General features: G+C 42.0%; 1 protein-coding gene and 1 long non-coding RNA gene across 2 annotated transcripts in view; one reads left to right on the forward strand and one right to left on the reverse strand.

The window, feature by feature from the left end:
* The window catches only part of ACLY (ATP citrate lyase), an 86,914-nt gene extending 68,887 nt beyond the window's left edge, over positions 1–18,027 (reverse strand). Inside the window, exon 1 of the mRNA XM_075846083.1 lies at positions 17,578–18,027. The gene's annotated coding sequence lies outside the window, so the exon portion shown is untranslated. The remainder of the gene's footprint in view (positions 1–17,577) is intronic.
* Positions 10,897–12,960, forward strand: LOC142665969 (uncharacterized). The gene is made up of 2 exons (XR_012851614.1): positions 10,897–10,977; positions 12,514–12,960. It is a non-coding gene; the product is annotated as an uncharacterized LOC142665969 (long non-coding RNA).
* Positions 18,028–18,050: the final 23 nt, after the last annotated feature.

The following is an 18,050-nucleotide window of genomic DNA, read 5'->3' on the forward strand; positions in this document are numbered from 1 at the left end:
TTCTCCCTAAGCCAGGAAAGGACCCAAAATTTGCTTCCTCATACCGCCCGATATCCTTAATCAACTCGGACTTAAAACTAATATCTAAACTTATGGCGGATAGATTAGCCACTATATTACCTAGAATAATTTCACCAAGCCAAGTTGGCTTTGTAAAAGGCCGCTCAGCGGTATCCAATATCCGGAAAATACTAACTGTACTAGATGATGTTAAAGTTAATCCGTCCGCTCACCCAAACCCAGCCATCCTTACTATAGATGCCGAAAAAGCATTCGATATGGTTGATTGGGATTGGTTGGGAGGTACAATGGACTCTATGGGTATTTTGGGACCTTTTCGATCGTTTATTGGAGCCTTATACTCGGCCCCCTCCGCAAAAGTATACACTCCAGGATTTCTTTCCTCCACCATCCCATTATATAGAGGGACACGTCAAGGCTGCCCTCTTTCCCCCCTCCTTTTTAATCTCGCATTGGAACCATTTATTCGCACATTGGAGGCTGACGAAAGTGTAAAGGGAATCAGGGTGGGCACGGAAACAATTAAGGCAACATACTTTGCAGATGATGTCTTGATATTCCTATCAGACCCGCATCACGATCTTCCCCACGTCTTTGAGCTTATTAAAAAATTTGAGGGCCACTCCGGCTTTAAAGTAAATGTCACAAAAAGTGAATTACTACACTTGACCAGTAACGGCGCAGCACACTTTAAACCATCTTTGAGTATACCGGTTACTATAGCTAGGTCCTCCATTAAATACCTAGGGATAAACATAGGTCGCACACCGGACACAATATATAACCTCAATTATCCGGCGGTTATAAATAAAATTAAACAAGATCTCCAACGATGGCAGCATCTGCCTCTCTCCTTCATGGGGAGATGCCATCTTTTGAAAATGGTAAGCTTCCCGAGATTGCTTTATCCTCTACAGACAATTCCTCTTCTATTAAAACACACTGATATCAAGACATTAAATTCCATGTTCTCCGCCTACATATGGAATAAGAAACGCCCGAGAATAGCCTTAAAGAAACTTATGACACGCAAAGAAGGTGGGGGAGTCAATATACCGGATCTTCGTAGCTATAATTTGGCATGTTTGGCTCGTCATGGCCTTGACTGGCTACAAGGGTCAAACTTTTATTCTAATTACACACTTGAGGAGGGGGTGGTGGCTCCACTACATTTGTCATCGCTAATACATGTCTCAATTGGGAACATACCACCAGAAATCAAACATCGTATATTATTTAGGGACACCATTATGGCTTGGAAATCTATTAGAGCACTTTTTGGCCTCCCTCAACACATATCTAAGCACATGCATTTATGGGGGCATCCGGAGTTTCCACAGGGGAGGGAGAACCCGCATTTCAGGGAAATGAAATCGTTGGGCATCTTCAAGCTTAATCATCTCTTGCATTCTAATGAAAATAGATATATGACATTTCAAGAGTTGCAAGTTGTAAACAACCTTTCCACAAGGCATCACTTAGCCTATTGCCAAATAATGTCCTTTTTAAGGTCAAAATTGCATAATATAGCCCCGGAATGCCCTAAGAACTTCTTGGATGACTTGATAGTGTCTCCCCCATCTAAATCCTCTTTATCTTTTTTATATAGCACATTGAGAGAATCACTTGCTAAGGCTACCACTGCCACAATGTTTAAAATGTGGAGTAGAGAGCTTATGCAGCAAGATCTTACTCAGCAGATTTTGGGAGGATGGGCAAAGGTGCGTAAAGCAGTTGTATGTGAAAGATGGAGGGAGACACATTTTAAGTTCATTCACAGGGCCATATACGGTTTTGATATTCCCCCACACCCTAATTGTCCGGATAGACAAATAGCGTGTCCACGATGCCATGCACCCAAAACAAATTTATTTCATGGTTTGTGGACTTGCCCCAAATTATTTACATATTGGAACGAGATTTCTGGGATAATCAGGGATACATGGGGGGAGGAGGTCGCGGTGGAGCCACTACCTCTTTTATTTCATGCCTTTCCTGATACTCAACATATTCCTGACGCACTTCATGCCTTTCTTCTGATAGCCAAGAGGTCCTTGCTCGCCCTCTGGCTTAAACCACAGCTACCGTCGGGCCTAGAGGTAATTTCTCAGCTGAAAAAATATGTATATATGGATCGGCTAGATATTGAACGAACAGCGGAATCTGGATCATCAAAATTTTTTAAGAAATGGAAAGTTTTTATATGCAAACATTTCCAGACCGACGAAATAAAGGATCTGATGACACCGTTCTATTATACCTCATGGTACCTGACGAGAGATGTGGCAGGAACATTAGGAGTGCTGAAAAGGTGATTCAGTTAGGCGCTAGGAGTGATAGGGACCCACCTTCCTGTTCAGGTACGGTTCGGATACAGGAACATTTTTCAATTTAATATTAGAAACATACATATTTAGGATGTCAGGGGGGAGGGGGGAGTTCCAAGGGGTTAAAGGTTGAAAACAATGTTCGCTAAGCATGATTTATGTCAAATTCGTCTGCCAGTTCTGTACAATTTTGTATTGACGATCAGTGGAATAACTCACATGTAATGTCCAATGTAATGTCATGCATCTGTTTCTGTTTACTACTGTTGAAAAATTAAATAAAAAGTGTTTTAAAAAAAAAAAAAAAAAAAAAAAAAATAAAAACGTTACTGTAATCTACATTGCAGCGCCTATCTGCTGCAATAGCAGATAGGGGTTGCAAAATCTGGTGACAGAGCCTCTTTAAAGGGAAGGTGTCATGAAATATATATTTTTTTTATCATATTGATTTTAATATGATATTAACATCAATTTTATTTATTTGTGTTCTCATGTTCTACTTTTTACTTTAGTCTTACTTTTACTTCTCTATGGGGGCTGCCATTTCTTTTTTCATCTCTGTATGTGTCGATTAACGACATATACAGAGATGGAATACGGCACATACAACCCCATAGAGAATGCGAACGCATGCGCCGTTCCCGCACAGACCAAAACGAAGCTCGTTCTCAGAGCGAAATCCAGCGCCATTTTCATGTGGACCGGAAGCCGCTGCTGAACAGTAAGATGATGACTTCCGTCCGCGGCTTCCGGCCATATGTTCAAGGAAGCGAAGGCGCAAGGAATAGGAGCAGAGGCGGCAACGGCAGGGAAAGGTAATTTATGTTCGTGTATGTGATGTGTGTATTATGCTCGTGTATGTTCGTGTTATACTGTCTGCTTAGCACTGTATCTAATCCTCCTACACTGTGCAGTCGCTCAGAAAATGGTGGCACACAGTGTAGGAGGTTTGAAGAGTCAAAGCCCTCCTTCTCCTGACACTAGCCAGAAGAAGGGAGGGGGGATTGTGTGAGGACACTAGAGAGTGTGTCTACCCCAAATTTGCAGCATAAAGCAATGAGGTTGCTTTACCACATTGACCATGCTGCAATTTTGGGAACTGCTCCCTCTAGTGGCCAGCACATGGAAATGTTATAAATTAGAATCTAATTTATAATATTTCCTGACTTGTGAAAACATTTTAAAAATTAAAACAATGTGTAATCACTTAAATAATAATTGTTCAACTAAATAAAAAATAAAAAAAATTCTAGCGACACATTCCCTTTAAGTTCATAACACTTAGATGTGATGGATAACAGGTGGATCCTGTGTGTCAGAGACACGCAGGACCCACTGACACTGAACCCATCAGGTCAGCGGGACTGACGGATTCAGGTCTAAGGGTATATTCACACGTAGTCAACAAAAACGTCTGAAAATCCAAAGCTGTTTTCAAGGGAAAACAGACCCTGCTTTTCAGACGTTTTTTTACCAAGTCGCATTTTTCGCGGCGTTTTCACGCCGTTTTCGCGGCGTTTTTTACGTCCGTTTTTGGAGCTGTTTTCATTGGAGTCTATGAGAAAACAGCTCCAAAAACGTCTAAAGAAGTGTCCTGCACTTCTTTTTACGAGGCGTAATTTTACGCGTCGTAATTGCCGTACGACGCGTAAAATTACGCGTCGTGTGGACAATACAGCGTTATACCCATAGAAAGTAATGGGCAGATGTTTGACGACGTATTTGAGACGTATTTCCAGACGTAAAACGAGGCAAAATACGCCTCGTATACGTCTGAAATTTGGCCGTGTGAACATACCCTCAGAGAACGATACAGCTGCTCTGTATGCAGAATACAAGGCAGGTATAGCTCAAAAAGTAAAAAGAATTGTTAATAAAAACTAACACAATGATTGACCTTTTTTATTTTTATTTTATTTTTTAAATCCATTTCAAAGGTGCACATAGTCTAAAAAAGGGTTGTCTGGAGTCAGCAAAATAATTATATTTTACACAATATAATTTCTGTATTAATTTCTCAGTTTTCAAGATGCTGTTGTTTTTCAGTAGGAATATTGATTGATTACTTCCAGTGGATAAAATTCCTTCCATGGTCATGTGATGACACACAGGTGCTGGGATCGTTACAGTATGTATATCAGAGCGGTGTGTCCATCACATGATCATGGACAGAATTTTATCCACTGGAAGTAATCAATCAATATTCCTACTGAAAAACAACAGCATCTTGAAAACTGAGAAATTAATACAGAAATTATATTGGTAAGGCCCCATGCACACGACAGCAAAAAACCTCAGTTTTTGTGGACCGCAATTGCGGTCCGCAAAAACGGAGCAATTCACTTTCATTGAACACTGACACCTTTCCGTAGCACTACGGAAGGGTGTCAGTGCCGTGGAAATGTTCGGGGAATTATGGAACATGTCCGTTCTTTCGCATTTTGCGGGCCGTGCTCCCATACAAAGTATGCGGCTGTCAGTCAGCGGCCGGCCGCGATCGCGAGCCGTGATTGCGGGCACGGTCGTGTGCATGGGGCCTAAGATTGTATAACTTTTAATATGCAAAATTGTAAAAAAATAAATAAATAACATTAATTTGCTGAAAGTACAACCCCTTTATGGACATGAAAAGTTGTTCAATTTTCCACTGCTCCCCTTTTTAGCACCTTACAGCATCGTGCTGATGGGCCCCCTTGGCTGATGGGACCTATAGCAAATGCTATGGCCACTACCCCGATACCTGCTCCCATGACTGTTGCCAGTTCATTCTGAGGGTGTTTACACGGGCTAATTTCAGCCATTTTTTGGGCCGTAAACGTCCCGAAAAACAGCAGAAAAATTGGAAGACGAACGCCTACAAACATCTGCCCATTGATTTCAATGGGAAATACGGCGTTGTTTTCCGACGGGACGTTTTTTTACGCCTCATTTTCAATAAACGGCGCGTAAAAAGACGCCCCTTAAAAAGAAGTGCATGTCACTTCTTGAGCCGGTCTTGGAGCTGTTTTTCATTGACTATATAAACACATCTCCAAAAACGACCGTAAAAACCTTTGTGAAAACACTAGTTTGATTAAAAAACGGCTGAAAATAAGGAGCTGTTTTCCTTTGGAAACAGCTCCGTATTTTCAACCATATTTTGTTAACTGTGTAAACATACCCTAACAAGCTCTGTCTCAGACCTTATTCAGACAAATGTTGTATACGTCCGTGTGCTGTCCGTTAAAAAAAAGAGACAGAACACGGACCTATGCAATTCAATGGGGCTATTCAGACGTCCGTGATTTTTCATGCAGCGTGTTTCCGGTGTGTGAAGCTCACTGCATGTCCTTTTCTGGCCAGTTTTTGCTGACCAAGTCACCCATTGAAGTCTGTGATTTTCATGCACCCATAGACAGCACAGGGACGTCATCCATGTGCTGTCCGGGTTTCACGCAACAGTTGCTAAAGAAATTTTGAGAAAAAATTAAATTAAAAAAGGTACACCCACCAACACTGACATAAAAAACTGATGCCACACAGAACAAACACTGATGGCACACGGAACCGAAATGCGTTAAATACGGTATGGATGCAAAACGGACACGCTCGTCTAAATAAGGCCTACCAAAGTTGTCACCTCCGTATGCCTTCATATGAAATCTATAGGTGCTATATTATGGCTCCGAACAGCTCGGAAGTTCTACTGAGCCGTGATACACCTGTATGTATGTATGTTGTTTGTTTTTACATTGGTGGTCAATAAGTTGGACAGCCCAATAATTAGGCAATCAGAAAATGTGCCCTATAATAGCCCTTATGTGAACAGAGCCTGAAATCCGCATGTTGCAATGGTTTTGACCGGAGTTCTCCTTTCAGTCGCAATGTCAGATGTTTGAATAGAATAGTATCAGAGGAGTCTCATAACGAACAAAAAACAAACATAATTTACCAAAAGAAGAAAATATCACAAAACAAGTAAAAAATGACAAACATTTGCATAATTTGCGTAGTTGCTTTATGAACTTTGTGACACATTTACAAGGAAAAGAACGCAGTGGTGAGGTGGTTTACATACAGCAGGATCTACTCACATCCTTTTCACTGGCTGAGGTCACAGTGAAATATTGAGATTCAATTTGCTATGTGTTCACCGCACCCTTTATTGACACAGAGGTGTGGAATGGAGAATTTAAAAAAATACTCCGCTTTATGACGCACAATCCAGCCTTGTATTCTCATATATGATGATACCCTATTTACAGCATCAGTACTACTTTTAAATGGGTGCAAGTAGCTCGATTAAAGAGCTCCGGTGCAGCGCCCCCACCGGCATCGGAATCAAGGCTCACGCACGCCTGTGTGGTGCTGATCAGTGTTGTGAGAATCTCTGTAATACGGCACCTATAGAAATCTATGGGCCCATACTGTACATCCATATGCCATCCAATTTCATATGAAGGCATAAAGACGTTTTTTTTCTCAGATTTATATGGAATCCATAAGAAAACAAAATGGTGGCATGTTCCATCACATGCTGTATTACAGTGGTATTTTCCTCTACAAAGATTGCGCCATACGGTTGAACATGGAGTGCCTATGGCTCTATAATATGGAACCATGGGGATTTTGTGCTCCATGGTACAGTCTCATTCAAACTGACCCCTGTACAGTTGCACATGCAATATGTCCGCCCCTTATCGTAAACTCCCAACATTCCCATCAGCCTTAGCTGGCAAACAGCCAGCGTGCCCACCATAACTCCACTTGCTCCCCACGGGAGCTGGTGATCACACATGAGTCTAGCCTGTTTCCACCCACTGACTAGAGCACCATTTTCCTTGATACTACTGCATTGCCCGTTACATTTTTTACTCCCTTTAAATCACATTCTTGGGGCCACATGCCAGTAAAAATGACTACTGGTATAGTTAAAAGTTCTTTATTCAGGTACTATGACTGTGGCTCGGGACCGGAGCCTTCATCAGGTACAAGCAACAATACAGAAAGGTAAAAGAAGCGTCACATTTATGTCCAGAAAGTGCGGAAAGAACAGGTTAAAGCCAGGTTAAGTGACGTCATCGGGTCAGAGCATGATAGACAGTTGTGTGTTGACCTGATGACGTTACTTTTAACCTAGTTTCCACCAGTTCTTCCCGCATTTTCTGAGCATAAATGTGACGCTTCTTCTACATTTCTGTATTGTTGTTGTACCCGATGAAGGTTCCAGAGCCGCAATGCATAGTACCTGAATAAAGAACTTTTAGCTATACTAGTGGTCATATTTACTTGGATCTGCAGCGCTCTGAACACCTGTACTTTTACTATTTTATCCATATACTTTTACACTCGTACTGCCAGTACAGATACGCAACTCGACGAGCAGCAGCAGAGTTGCATTGGCACTGACCCACCTTTCATGTTATTGTGTCAGACTGGCACAATTACCTCAGGTGAGTGCTTACGTAACAGTTTCCCTCCCATTTATACACCTTTTTTGCACAGTATTATGCTATGGAGCGCTGTGTTGCTTCTCTCTTTTAGTCTCCCTATTTTCAGATATGCCAATGGAGAAAGATATATATTAAAAACAATGCATCACATATTTGACACTACATGATTTTATATTTTTCCATTTTACAGTTGTCCATCCCTAAAATTACCTTAGGACAAGTCAGTCTATCAGACGGCGGTTCTGTCAGACATGACTTAATATTGACAGATACCTGTCACAAGAGATGTTATCTGTCGGTAAGATTGTGTAACATTGAGAAATCATACTGGTGTATTTTTTGATAAACCCCAAATAATTTAGTAGAGAACTGCTTACATAGCATATTGTGCTGGTATTGGAATAAATGTTTTAGCTATGGGGGTGTTCTGTAGCCAGCACTAGAGCTGGTACTTCACATCATTTGGCATCTTGTAAATGGCGTTATTTTTCTGAAGCACGGTATATTGTTGCTCATGGCCTTGTGAATGGTGAGTATAGTGTTATGTTATAGAAACCAAATTATGCAGCTTAAGGCCTTGTTCACACAGTGCAGATTTTCTGAAGATTTTGTAGACATTTTAAGGCCTTTCTTTATATATTTCTTCTGTTTAGATTCCGTTCCTGGATTTGGCTTAACTGGTTCCCGACCGCTGGTTGTGTATTTACGGCCGGCGGTCAGGGTCCTTAAAACCCGCTCCATAGACTATTTACGGCGCGTGTTTTAACTTGCTGCCTGAGCGATCGGGCAGCTGAATGTCGAGTCTCTGGCAGTCACTGACTACTGGGGACCCTGAGGAGAAGATAGAAGCAGCTTTCGCTGCTTCTGTCTTCTCCGATCTCTTTTACACAGCGCTCAATGAGCGCTGTGTATAGGAATAGAGGCAGCGGCCTTGCCGCTGTCTCTATTGGTCCCGGTGATCATGAGACTGTGAATTGTGTGAACTAGACCCAGCACAGCCCTATTAGTGCCAATAGTCACTATGAGAGGGCTGATTTCCCCTGCAACTCGGGCTGCTGTGCCCAGTTACAGTGGAAAAAGATGGTGTAAAAGAAAGAAAAAATATATATAAAGTACCCCAAAGGTCCTTTCTGACTTTTGAGGGATAGACCATAGTAATAAAAAAGTAAAAGTAAAGTAAAGTGCAAAAAAAATGTATAATAAATTAATAATAAATACACATAAAATATCCACCCCAAAAAAAACACGTTCCCCCCCCCGCCAATCATTGTCATAACGCTAGCCCTGAGCTAATTACCCTAATATAGACACGTAACATATTGAAATTTACGGAAGACAATGATGATCACAAGGAAAAGGTCTATTTTAGGGTAAAACTATGTTTTTACCAAAAAAAATAGCTGAAAATTAAAAAAGCTTCTTTTTTTACTATTATTTTCATAATTTAAGCCTAAAAATTCTAAAATAGCAAAGGATGTGTATAAAAATGATAACAAAAGAAATCTGCATTGTCTACGGACAAAACATCGCAAAAATCACGTCGCTAGTCCAACAAATAAAAAAGTTATAGCCATTTAACTGACGCGTGCTAAAAATGGCTAAACGGTGTCTGGTCCTGAAGGCTCAAAATAGCCCGGTCCTGAACTGGTTAAAAATACATGCAAAATCTACAACAAATCAAACAAGGCCTTAGTCCTCAAATCCTGTAAGTTACCCCACTGAAGAATAAGGCCATCATCCTCAGATTGAAATACCTGCGTAGGCTAGGTTCACCCGATGTCTGGCATACACCCTGCATTGGACTGGCCCACCGGAGTACCAATGGGCCCAGGCAGTGAGCTGTATTGGAGCAGAGAGACATTGCCTCCCTGCCCCGCTGCTTACTCTTGTAGGCAAGGCCGCCGGCACGGGTCTCCTCATACCCGATGGCGTCGCTAGCACCGGGGGACCCCAGTGCTAGCAACTGCCACATTCAATTGTATCTGTGTCTTCAGGACGCAGATACAATTGAATACTATAGGCTGCAGGCCACGTTAGGCCTGCAGTCTATAAGGCACTGGGGTGGAATCCCTGCGCAGGCCGGCATGATGACATCACTGCATTACGCTATCTTATGCAAGGGTCCCGTCTTGGCGTCCCGAAGTTTTGGAGTAGCTCCGTCTGTCGGAGGAATGGGGCAAGGTAATTAAACATATTTTTTCTGTTTGCGGAGCTGTGTGGTACTATGTACAAGGGGGGAGCGGCCTGTGTGTGGTCTGTGTGGTACTGTCTACAGTGAGGGGGCTGCTTGGCACTGTCTACAGTGGGGGGGGGGCTGTGTGTGGCATTATCTATGAGAGAGGGGGCTGTGTGTGGCACTATCTACAGGGGGCTGTGTGTGGCACTATTATTATTGTGGGGCCTAAAATGGGTACTATTATTATTGTGGGGCCTAAAGGAGGTACTATTATTATTATTGTGGGGCCTAAAGGGGGTACTATTATAGTGTGTGGCACTGAGGGGGCATTAGTTTCATCTGGGGCACTATAAATGGTGAGGTTTTTGTAGAGGGTAGGGAGGAGCTAAAAAAGTGAGAAGCCGAAGATATTTCTGTTGCAAATTCTGCAGAGGCGATTCGTAGTCTGGGGAAGGAGTCAGGGCAATCTGGGCCGGATGAAGAAGAAAAGGAAAAGTGGGCGACTCCAATCTAAGAAGATGTCATCAGTAAGTCACTGGATTTCACTCTATTGTATTAAAGAAGTTTTCCCATCTTAGAAATGTATGGCATATCCAGAGGAAATGCCAAAAATGTCTGATAGATGCGGATCCCAGCTCTGAGACCTGCACCTACATCAGGAACTGACCCCAGAATCCAGGTGGAGACCAGTGGAGAGGGTGACGCGTGAAACACTGCTCAGACTTTTATAAGAGTGGCATAGGTTTTGCAGGTTTCAGTCTGGATTTTTTTCTTTAGAGTCCTGAAAAGCAGTGAACTAAGGTGCCCGGTCGAAATAGACACTATAATGCAGCCGGGTTTTGACCGGGTGATTAGAATAAACTAGAAAGCCGATGTGGATGGGTTTATAGGTGTAGTATTCCTTTAAGAGTAGCTGTCCTGTAAACACGTCCTTAATGTAAATTGTGGGCTGTGCTGTGATGTCACGTGACCCCTCCCAGACACAAGGAAGTGAATGAGAGTCTTATATGCTGCGCTATAGGTGAGACGGCTAATGGGGACATATATTAGGGCTTTACAGTGCAGATCATATAGTACGAGCACTAGTAGAGGGATACGATGTTGTGCGTTTGAGTTCATTATGTCCAAAAGGAGCCTTAATGACATTTTTGCAAGTATTGGGAGAGATCAAGACTAGAGCAAAGGAAAAGCAGCTTTCCTTGATAGAAGTGCCTCAGAAAACTAAGACGTAGAATCTAATTGGTTACAATGGGCAACTACTGTATTTCCCTCTAATTTTGATAAATGTCCTGTTTTTTTGTTTTTTTTTATAAATCCAGCAATGAAAGCAAAATGCAGCAACACCACCACTTGTGAAGCTTCCTTCAGGGCAGGAACACACGGGGCATAAACACTGTGTAATAATCTGCAGCGTAGTACAGTAGCAGCAGCGTGGATGAGATTTGAACAAATCTCATCCACGCAAAGTGGAAAAAATCTGCAGAAAAACCGTTCATAAATTGACCTCTGAGATTCCGCTGCACATTTTCTGTTGCAGAAAATCTGCAGCATATCAAGCCTGTATTGCAGCGGTTTTACCTGAATATTTAGTGCCAAACATTAATTATAGCAAACGATATTTTCACCTGAGGATTTCCAGCGGTTTGTACTGCGTTTCTGCTACATAAGCGCTGTACAAACCACAACAAAACTCATCTGTTGCGGAATATATGCTCCCTATAGGCTAAACACGCAGCATCTCTGCACAGAACCCACAGCTTACATTAACATGCTGCGGAATTGAAAGTCGCACCACAGAACACTTTCCTGGCCTGTTTTGTTTTCACAGTATATGGCTGAGATTTGCTTAATCTCATTCCCTTTGCTGCTACTCTACTTTCTGCACAGAATTCCGTTGCGGAAATTCTGCAGCGTTTACACGTGTGAGAAACCAGCACAGCCGTCAACGCAGCCTGTCTGGCGGAACATGGCGTCCTTACAGAGCGCTGTGCTTCTGTATGCCACCGTATTATGAAGATATTCTTTACTAATAGCAATGCAGCATCTAAGGGAGCATGCCATGATGGAGGCACAGTATGGTCCCTTAGACTTGCAATGCAGCTGGACATATCCCCCTGCAGTTCTACTGAATCGAAATTAGATCACCAAAGGGTTCAATTATTCAATAAAACTGCCAGGGGTCCATGTGTTACAGCCATAATACGGACACCCGTGTGTGGACATGTTCTAATACGAAGTCATGAAGGGAAATATTTTGGGCCTCATTTATAAAAACTGTTTAACATGAAAACTGGCCTTGTATCCCATAGCAACCAATCACAGCACAGCTTTCATTTTACCAGACAAGTTAAAGAAACAAAAGCTGAATACGGATTGGTTGCTATGGGGACAGTTTTCATAAATCTCCCACTTTGTTATGTCAATAAGTCGTCTGCCTTGGCAGATCCTCCTCAAGAAAAAAGTCAATCGGCCTCTATAGAGAAAATATATTTCTTCTTCAGAAAGCCTTTATTTAGGTTATAATTATTTCTATATGCGACTTTGAACTCACTTGCAGATAATGGAGAAAGATAAAGATACGAATCATACAGGGAAAAAAAGCCCAACATCAACTGATGAGAAACGTGACGGTGACGATACAATGAAAGATGGATCACAGCTTCCTCCTAGAAATGAAGAGAAGGAGAGCGCACCCCAAATACAACTGGGAAACAGAAAAGTGGACGACATGAGATTTATGATCAGCGTCACCAACTGGTACTGACCCAGGATTTTCAGCGCAAGTGGAGGCGTCTTCCAGCAGATTTCTGGGTCACGCTTATTATCCATTAGCTTTGTGCTCTGCCTTATACATGACGTACATCTCCATAATGGATGTTTATTATTGCCCTTTTAATGTTTTTTTAGTTCTATAATATATGTGAAGTGCCCCCCATGGGCGTCCCCTGTACAGCTATGCACACAAAATAAAGTTTATTTATATACGCTTTGCATTCAGTATAAACATGTCGATTTCACTACTAATGGAAAGATTATAATGTAGGACTGAGGCAATATATATATAAAAGGGAAAAGGGTAAAACTTCAATGTCTGGCTTGGCTTTGGACTTGCATTACGCTACGTCTACCTAGACAAATGTCTTCCGATCAATGAAAGTTTACGCCATGGGACATGTTTTAATTTTTTTCTGGTCCATTATGTTTTGGATATTAGAGATGGAAAACCATCACGTGAATCAAGGATTACCTAGTCCACTGGATCACTAGGGATTGCAATGCCGCTGGATGACCTGGCATTATAAGGCTGGGTTCACACGACCTATTTTCAGACGTAAACGAGGCGTATTATGCCTCGTTTTACGTCTGAAAATAGGGCTCCAATACGTCGGCAAACATCTGCCCATTCATTTGAATGGGTTTGCCGACGTATTGTGCAGACGAGCTGTAATTTACGCGTCGACGTTTGACAGCTGTCAAACGACGACGCGTAAATGGACTGCCTCGGCAAAGAAGTGCAGGACACTTCTTTGCCACGTAATTTGAGCTGTTCTTCATTGAACTCAATGAAGCACAGCTCAAGATTTACGAGCGTCACAGACGGCTCGCAAAATGCGAGGAGGAGCATTTACGTGTGAAACGAGGCAGCTGTTTTCTCCTGAAAACAGTCTGCCTTTTCACACGTAAATGACAGCTAGCGTGTGCACATACCCTAAAGCCCCCAGACAAACCGGGATCAAGTCACTGACTGCATCGTTGTACGCATAGATATACGTGGTTGTAAAGCGTGGGATTTTCCAAAATGACAAACAGGCCTTGGTTGAAGAATTAATTCAAAGGACTTTATTTTAAGCATTCCTTCGTTCCAACAAAACATGATGAAAAAGAGGTGTGTGTGTGTGTGTGTGTGTGTGTGTGTGTATCCTTACATATCCAGCTGTTGCACATACAGCACCTCTCCTCAGGTTAGCAGCGCCAATCCACAATCATCTACTACCACTGATTGCTGGTCAATGATGTCCTTTTTTTTGATCATTGAAATTTTTATTGAGCTTTTTCAACACATTACATAGGAAAAATACCTCCAAGCTTCAGCACCCAAGGTTCTCAACATGAGAAGTCCTACAAAGGAGTGCACAAAACAACATAACAGAAAATCAACTAAACAGAAAACAAAAGAAATAAAAAAAAGACATTCAAATACATACTGTGACTCTGTTCAGACATATTCATGACTTATTTATAATATTTTGAGCTTTTCCATAAATCCCACGCCGCCACCTTAGTATGAGGTGTGTTAAAGTAATAGAGGAAGGACGTTTCATGTCTACAATCTATGTTAACTCTTCTAATTACCTCTAATATGGATGGAGGGACGGAAGACTTCCACAATTTAGCTATTGACATTCTTGCAGCTATGAGAATATGTTGAGAAATCAGTCGGACTTGGTGAGGTATATCTTCCAACCCCATGTCCAAAACGGCCAATTCTGGGGACCCTGAGATAAGTATACCTGAGATCTCAGAGATCAGTTGAAACACTTCTTTCCATAGAGAGCTAATAGAAGGACAGGTCCACCACATATGTAATGTGGAGCCTTTGTTTCCGCACCCTCTCCAACACATATTAGAGCTGTCCCCTCCAAAGTGGGAGAATCTGGAAGGCGTTAAGTACCACCTAAGATGTATTTTTTTTAACTAACTCCATATGATTTATGCATCTAGAATGCTTGGAGATCCAATTAGCAGCTTTAATCCATTGTTCTGAGGAGTGATGTCCTTTTATACACTTGAAAACTCCCACAATTCTATGCAAGTTTCCCTATAAAATACTGGAGTTGCTGCTGCCCTGTCTCTCATAAGGTCAGAGCAGACACACCTGGCTGCAGGTAAGGGAACCAACCAGATTTTAAACACATTTACCCATGCTGCTGTTCTAGGCATTTTCCTAGGTTTTGGCACATTGTTCCAGGTGGCAAGACCATGAAAGGGGGGAAATAAATAGACCATTAGGTGGCCAGCCTAATGAGAAACAAAGGAATAAGAAGTATTCACACAAGTCTTGCCAGTCCAGGTAAACTCATGCACCATAACAGAGGTTACAAACCGATCAGTTGCAAACCTAAAACGTTTCACTTCTCCACCGTGGTTCTCCCCATGATTCATGTCCAATTCCACATGCAAAACCGCTTTTCTGTAATCTCATAATTAAAGCTCTTCCCTCCCCCTAGCACTGTGCATTTACCCTACAGATCCCCTTCTGCATGTTCTGGCTCAGAGAGGGGGTCCCAAGTGGGATACCCCCATCTATGATGCCATAATAGGGCATATAGACAGGGGCGGTCTTCATGAGACCATCCCTTTTAATGTCTTCCTGTATTCTTACCCCGATCTTACCCCTGTATTCCTACCTGACCGCAGTCAGGGTTTTAGAACTCATTTTTAGTGGGAAATGTTCATATACGCCATCACTTTCTATTAAAATGAATGATATAGCAAATGCCACGTGGACTCTATTTACATATATATCATTAATTGCAATGGAAAGTGACTGCACATATGCACCAAGGTCCCATAGTTCTTGGGATCAAGTTGGGTCCCATCAGTCAGACCTCTAAGGGTATGTTCCCACAGTGCAGATTTGCTGAACATTTTACATGCATTTTTTAAGCCAAAACCAGAACTGGATCCAGGAGAACAGACCTCGAAGTCCTTCCTTTATATATATTCTATTTTGGTTCCGTTTCTGGTTTTGCCTTATAAAATACATGCAAAATCTGCAGCAAGTCTGCCCTGTGGTAACTAGGCCTAATGGTCGCACATTTGTGCCAAGTCTGACAAGCCAAGTTCATTGTGGGAAAACTTTTATTGTCTCCTAAAGATTACCCCTGTATGTGTCCTATTCGGGGATATGGACTCCATAGTGGGGAGTCGCTAAGTGAGCGCAGCTCCTGCTCTAGCGGACCTGGCACATCCATGCATTACATCGTGGCCATTTATTAGAATGACCTGCATGTAAAGCTGCCATACACCTAAGATGTGAGACCAAAATTGGACCTATAACGGCGCTACTAAAATGAAGTTTAACTGGTTGCCGACAAAGGATGAGAATGCTCGTCCTGAGCGGCGAGTGCTTCGCGCATTAGGACGAGAATTCTCGTCCTGTGACAGCCGTCTGTGCGCACGATCGAGAGCAGGACAGCGGCTGTAATACACAGCCACGGCCCCGCTCTGACAGCGGAGAGGAGAGAAACCTCTTCTCTCCGCCGTTAACCCTTTGAACGCTGCGATGAAAGCTGATCGCGGAGTTCAAGGAGGGGACTGCACAATGATCGCGTCACAGAAGATAACTGTGACGCGATCAAAGCCCACAACTCATATGGCAAGACAGCCCAGGGTCCTTTGAAGGACCCCAGGGCTGTCTGACTATATTTCCTGTTCGGGCATACTGAGGTCTGCCCTAACAACTGCCTGTGTACAATCAGTAACAGGCTAATGTACTGGCATATAGATCTATGCCAGTACATTGCAGTTACAAAATCAAAATCAAAATGATAAATCCCTTTATGGGATTTAAAAAAAAAATGAATGTAAAAAAAAATTTGTGATAAATAAATAAATAAAAAGTAAAAAAATACACACACACATTTTTTTTATAATCAACTTTTTAAAATAGAGGTCCCAAAACATGAAATAGACATATTTGGTATCGCCCCGACCGTAACAACCTGTACAACAAATGTATAACATTATTTATGATCGGTGTATGGGGTAAAAAAATAATTAAAACTGCTGCAGAACTGCTTTTTTCTGCAATTTTGCCAAAATAAAAATTTATAGAAATTAAACGATAATGTATTTGTACCAAAAAATGGTACCTACATAAAGTACAACTCGTCCCGCAAAAAACAAAGTCTCATACAACTACGTCGTACAAAAAATAAGAGTTATGAGCGTCGGAATGCAAATAGGGAAATCTAAAAAAAAATTGCTCTGTCCTCAAGGCCAAAATTGGCCGTGTCCTTAAGGGGTTAAAACATCGAAGTATATAAATAAATATGCTTTATTAATAGGCTACGCGTTACGACATCGAACTGATGTGAACTACGCGTTACGTTTCTTTTTCTCTTACAGATACACATAAGATGGGTATCGGCCAGAATGCGGCTGATCAATCGTATGTCAGAACATTCGTACGACTGGTCCATATAACAACATATCAGACGAAACAACGTAATTCACTTGCACAAAATGGCAAATGATGGTCAGTATTGGGGCGATCATGCCACACCCGTGTAATTTCAGCCAATAACCAGCGAAAAAAAATCCAACCTGACCGATAAAACTGATTGCAGATCTTCGTACATGAGTAATATATTTGTGAAGCGAAAGCCGCCCCTTCCTTGTTCTTTACATGTGGGTTTAAGACAAGGAGTCTTCAATCTTTGTGACCCATGTAGAACGTTTTCTACTTTGGCCATCATGAACGCGTTTATTTCTCAAGCGATGGTCGGACGACTTTCAATATTTCGGACAACTTTTACGTTATGTATGTCCAGCTGTATATTAGTTTTCTCCTGCTGCGGCCACTACTTGAGAAATATATTGACAAATGAAACTTTACCTGCGATTTCCCGGGGTTCCTCGACATTCTGCTTATCGCAGGGGCGGCTGTCCTAAGGGAACGGGTTGTCTTCATCACAAACAGCAAATTTCAGCGTTTCAACATTTCCTCTTACATCACACAGCGCCGGAGTGCGGAAAAGTTAGTACATGGCTGTTCACACTTGAATTGTGAACCTCGAGGGACACCATTAAAGTCAGTTAGGGGGACTCTGCCCATGGCACGTATGGGCAATGGTCTATTAGCGGCCACTTATGTGGGTAATGCAGATGGCCTGTTAAAGGATGCTGTTGCTGGTACTGTGTAAGCACGCAAAAAAGGTAATCTAAAAAAATGTGCCCCAGTTTTACAGGGTATGCCGCTTTTTTGGTTATAGAAAGTAGTATGTATACTGTAGTGTATGTTTTAGGTTTACATAATACAGAATATTTGAGTGACTCATTAGGTGATTACACAAAAACTCAGCAAGTAAC

Source organism: Rhinoderma darwinii, chromosome 13 (assembly GCF_050947455.1).
Source record: "Rhinoderma darwinii isolate aRhiDar2 chromosome 13, aRhiDar2.hap1, whole genome shotgun sequence".
Lineage (NCBI taxonomy): Eukaryota > Metazoa > Chordata > Amphibia > Anura > Rhinodermatidae > Rhinoderma > Rhinoderma darwinii.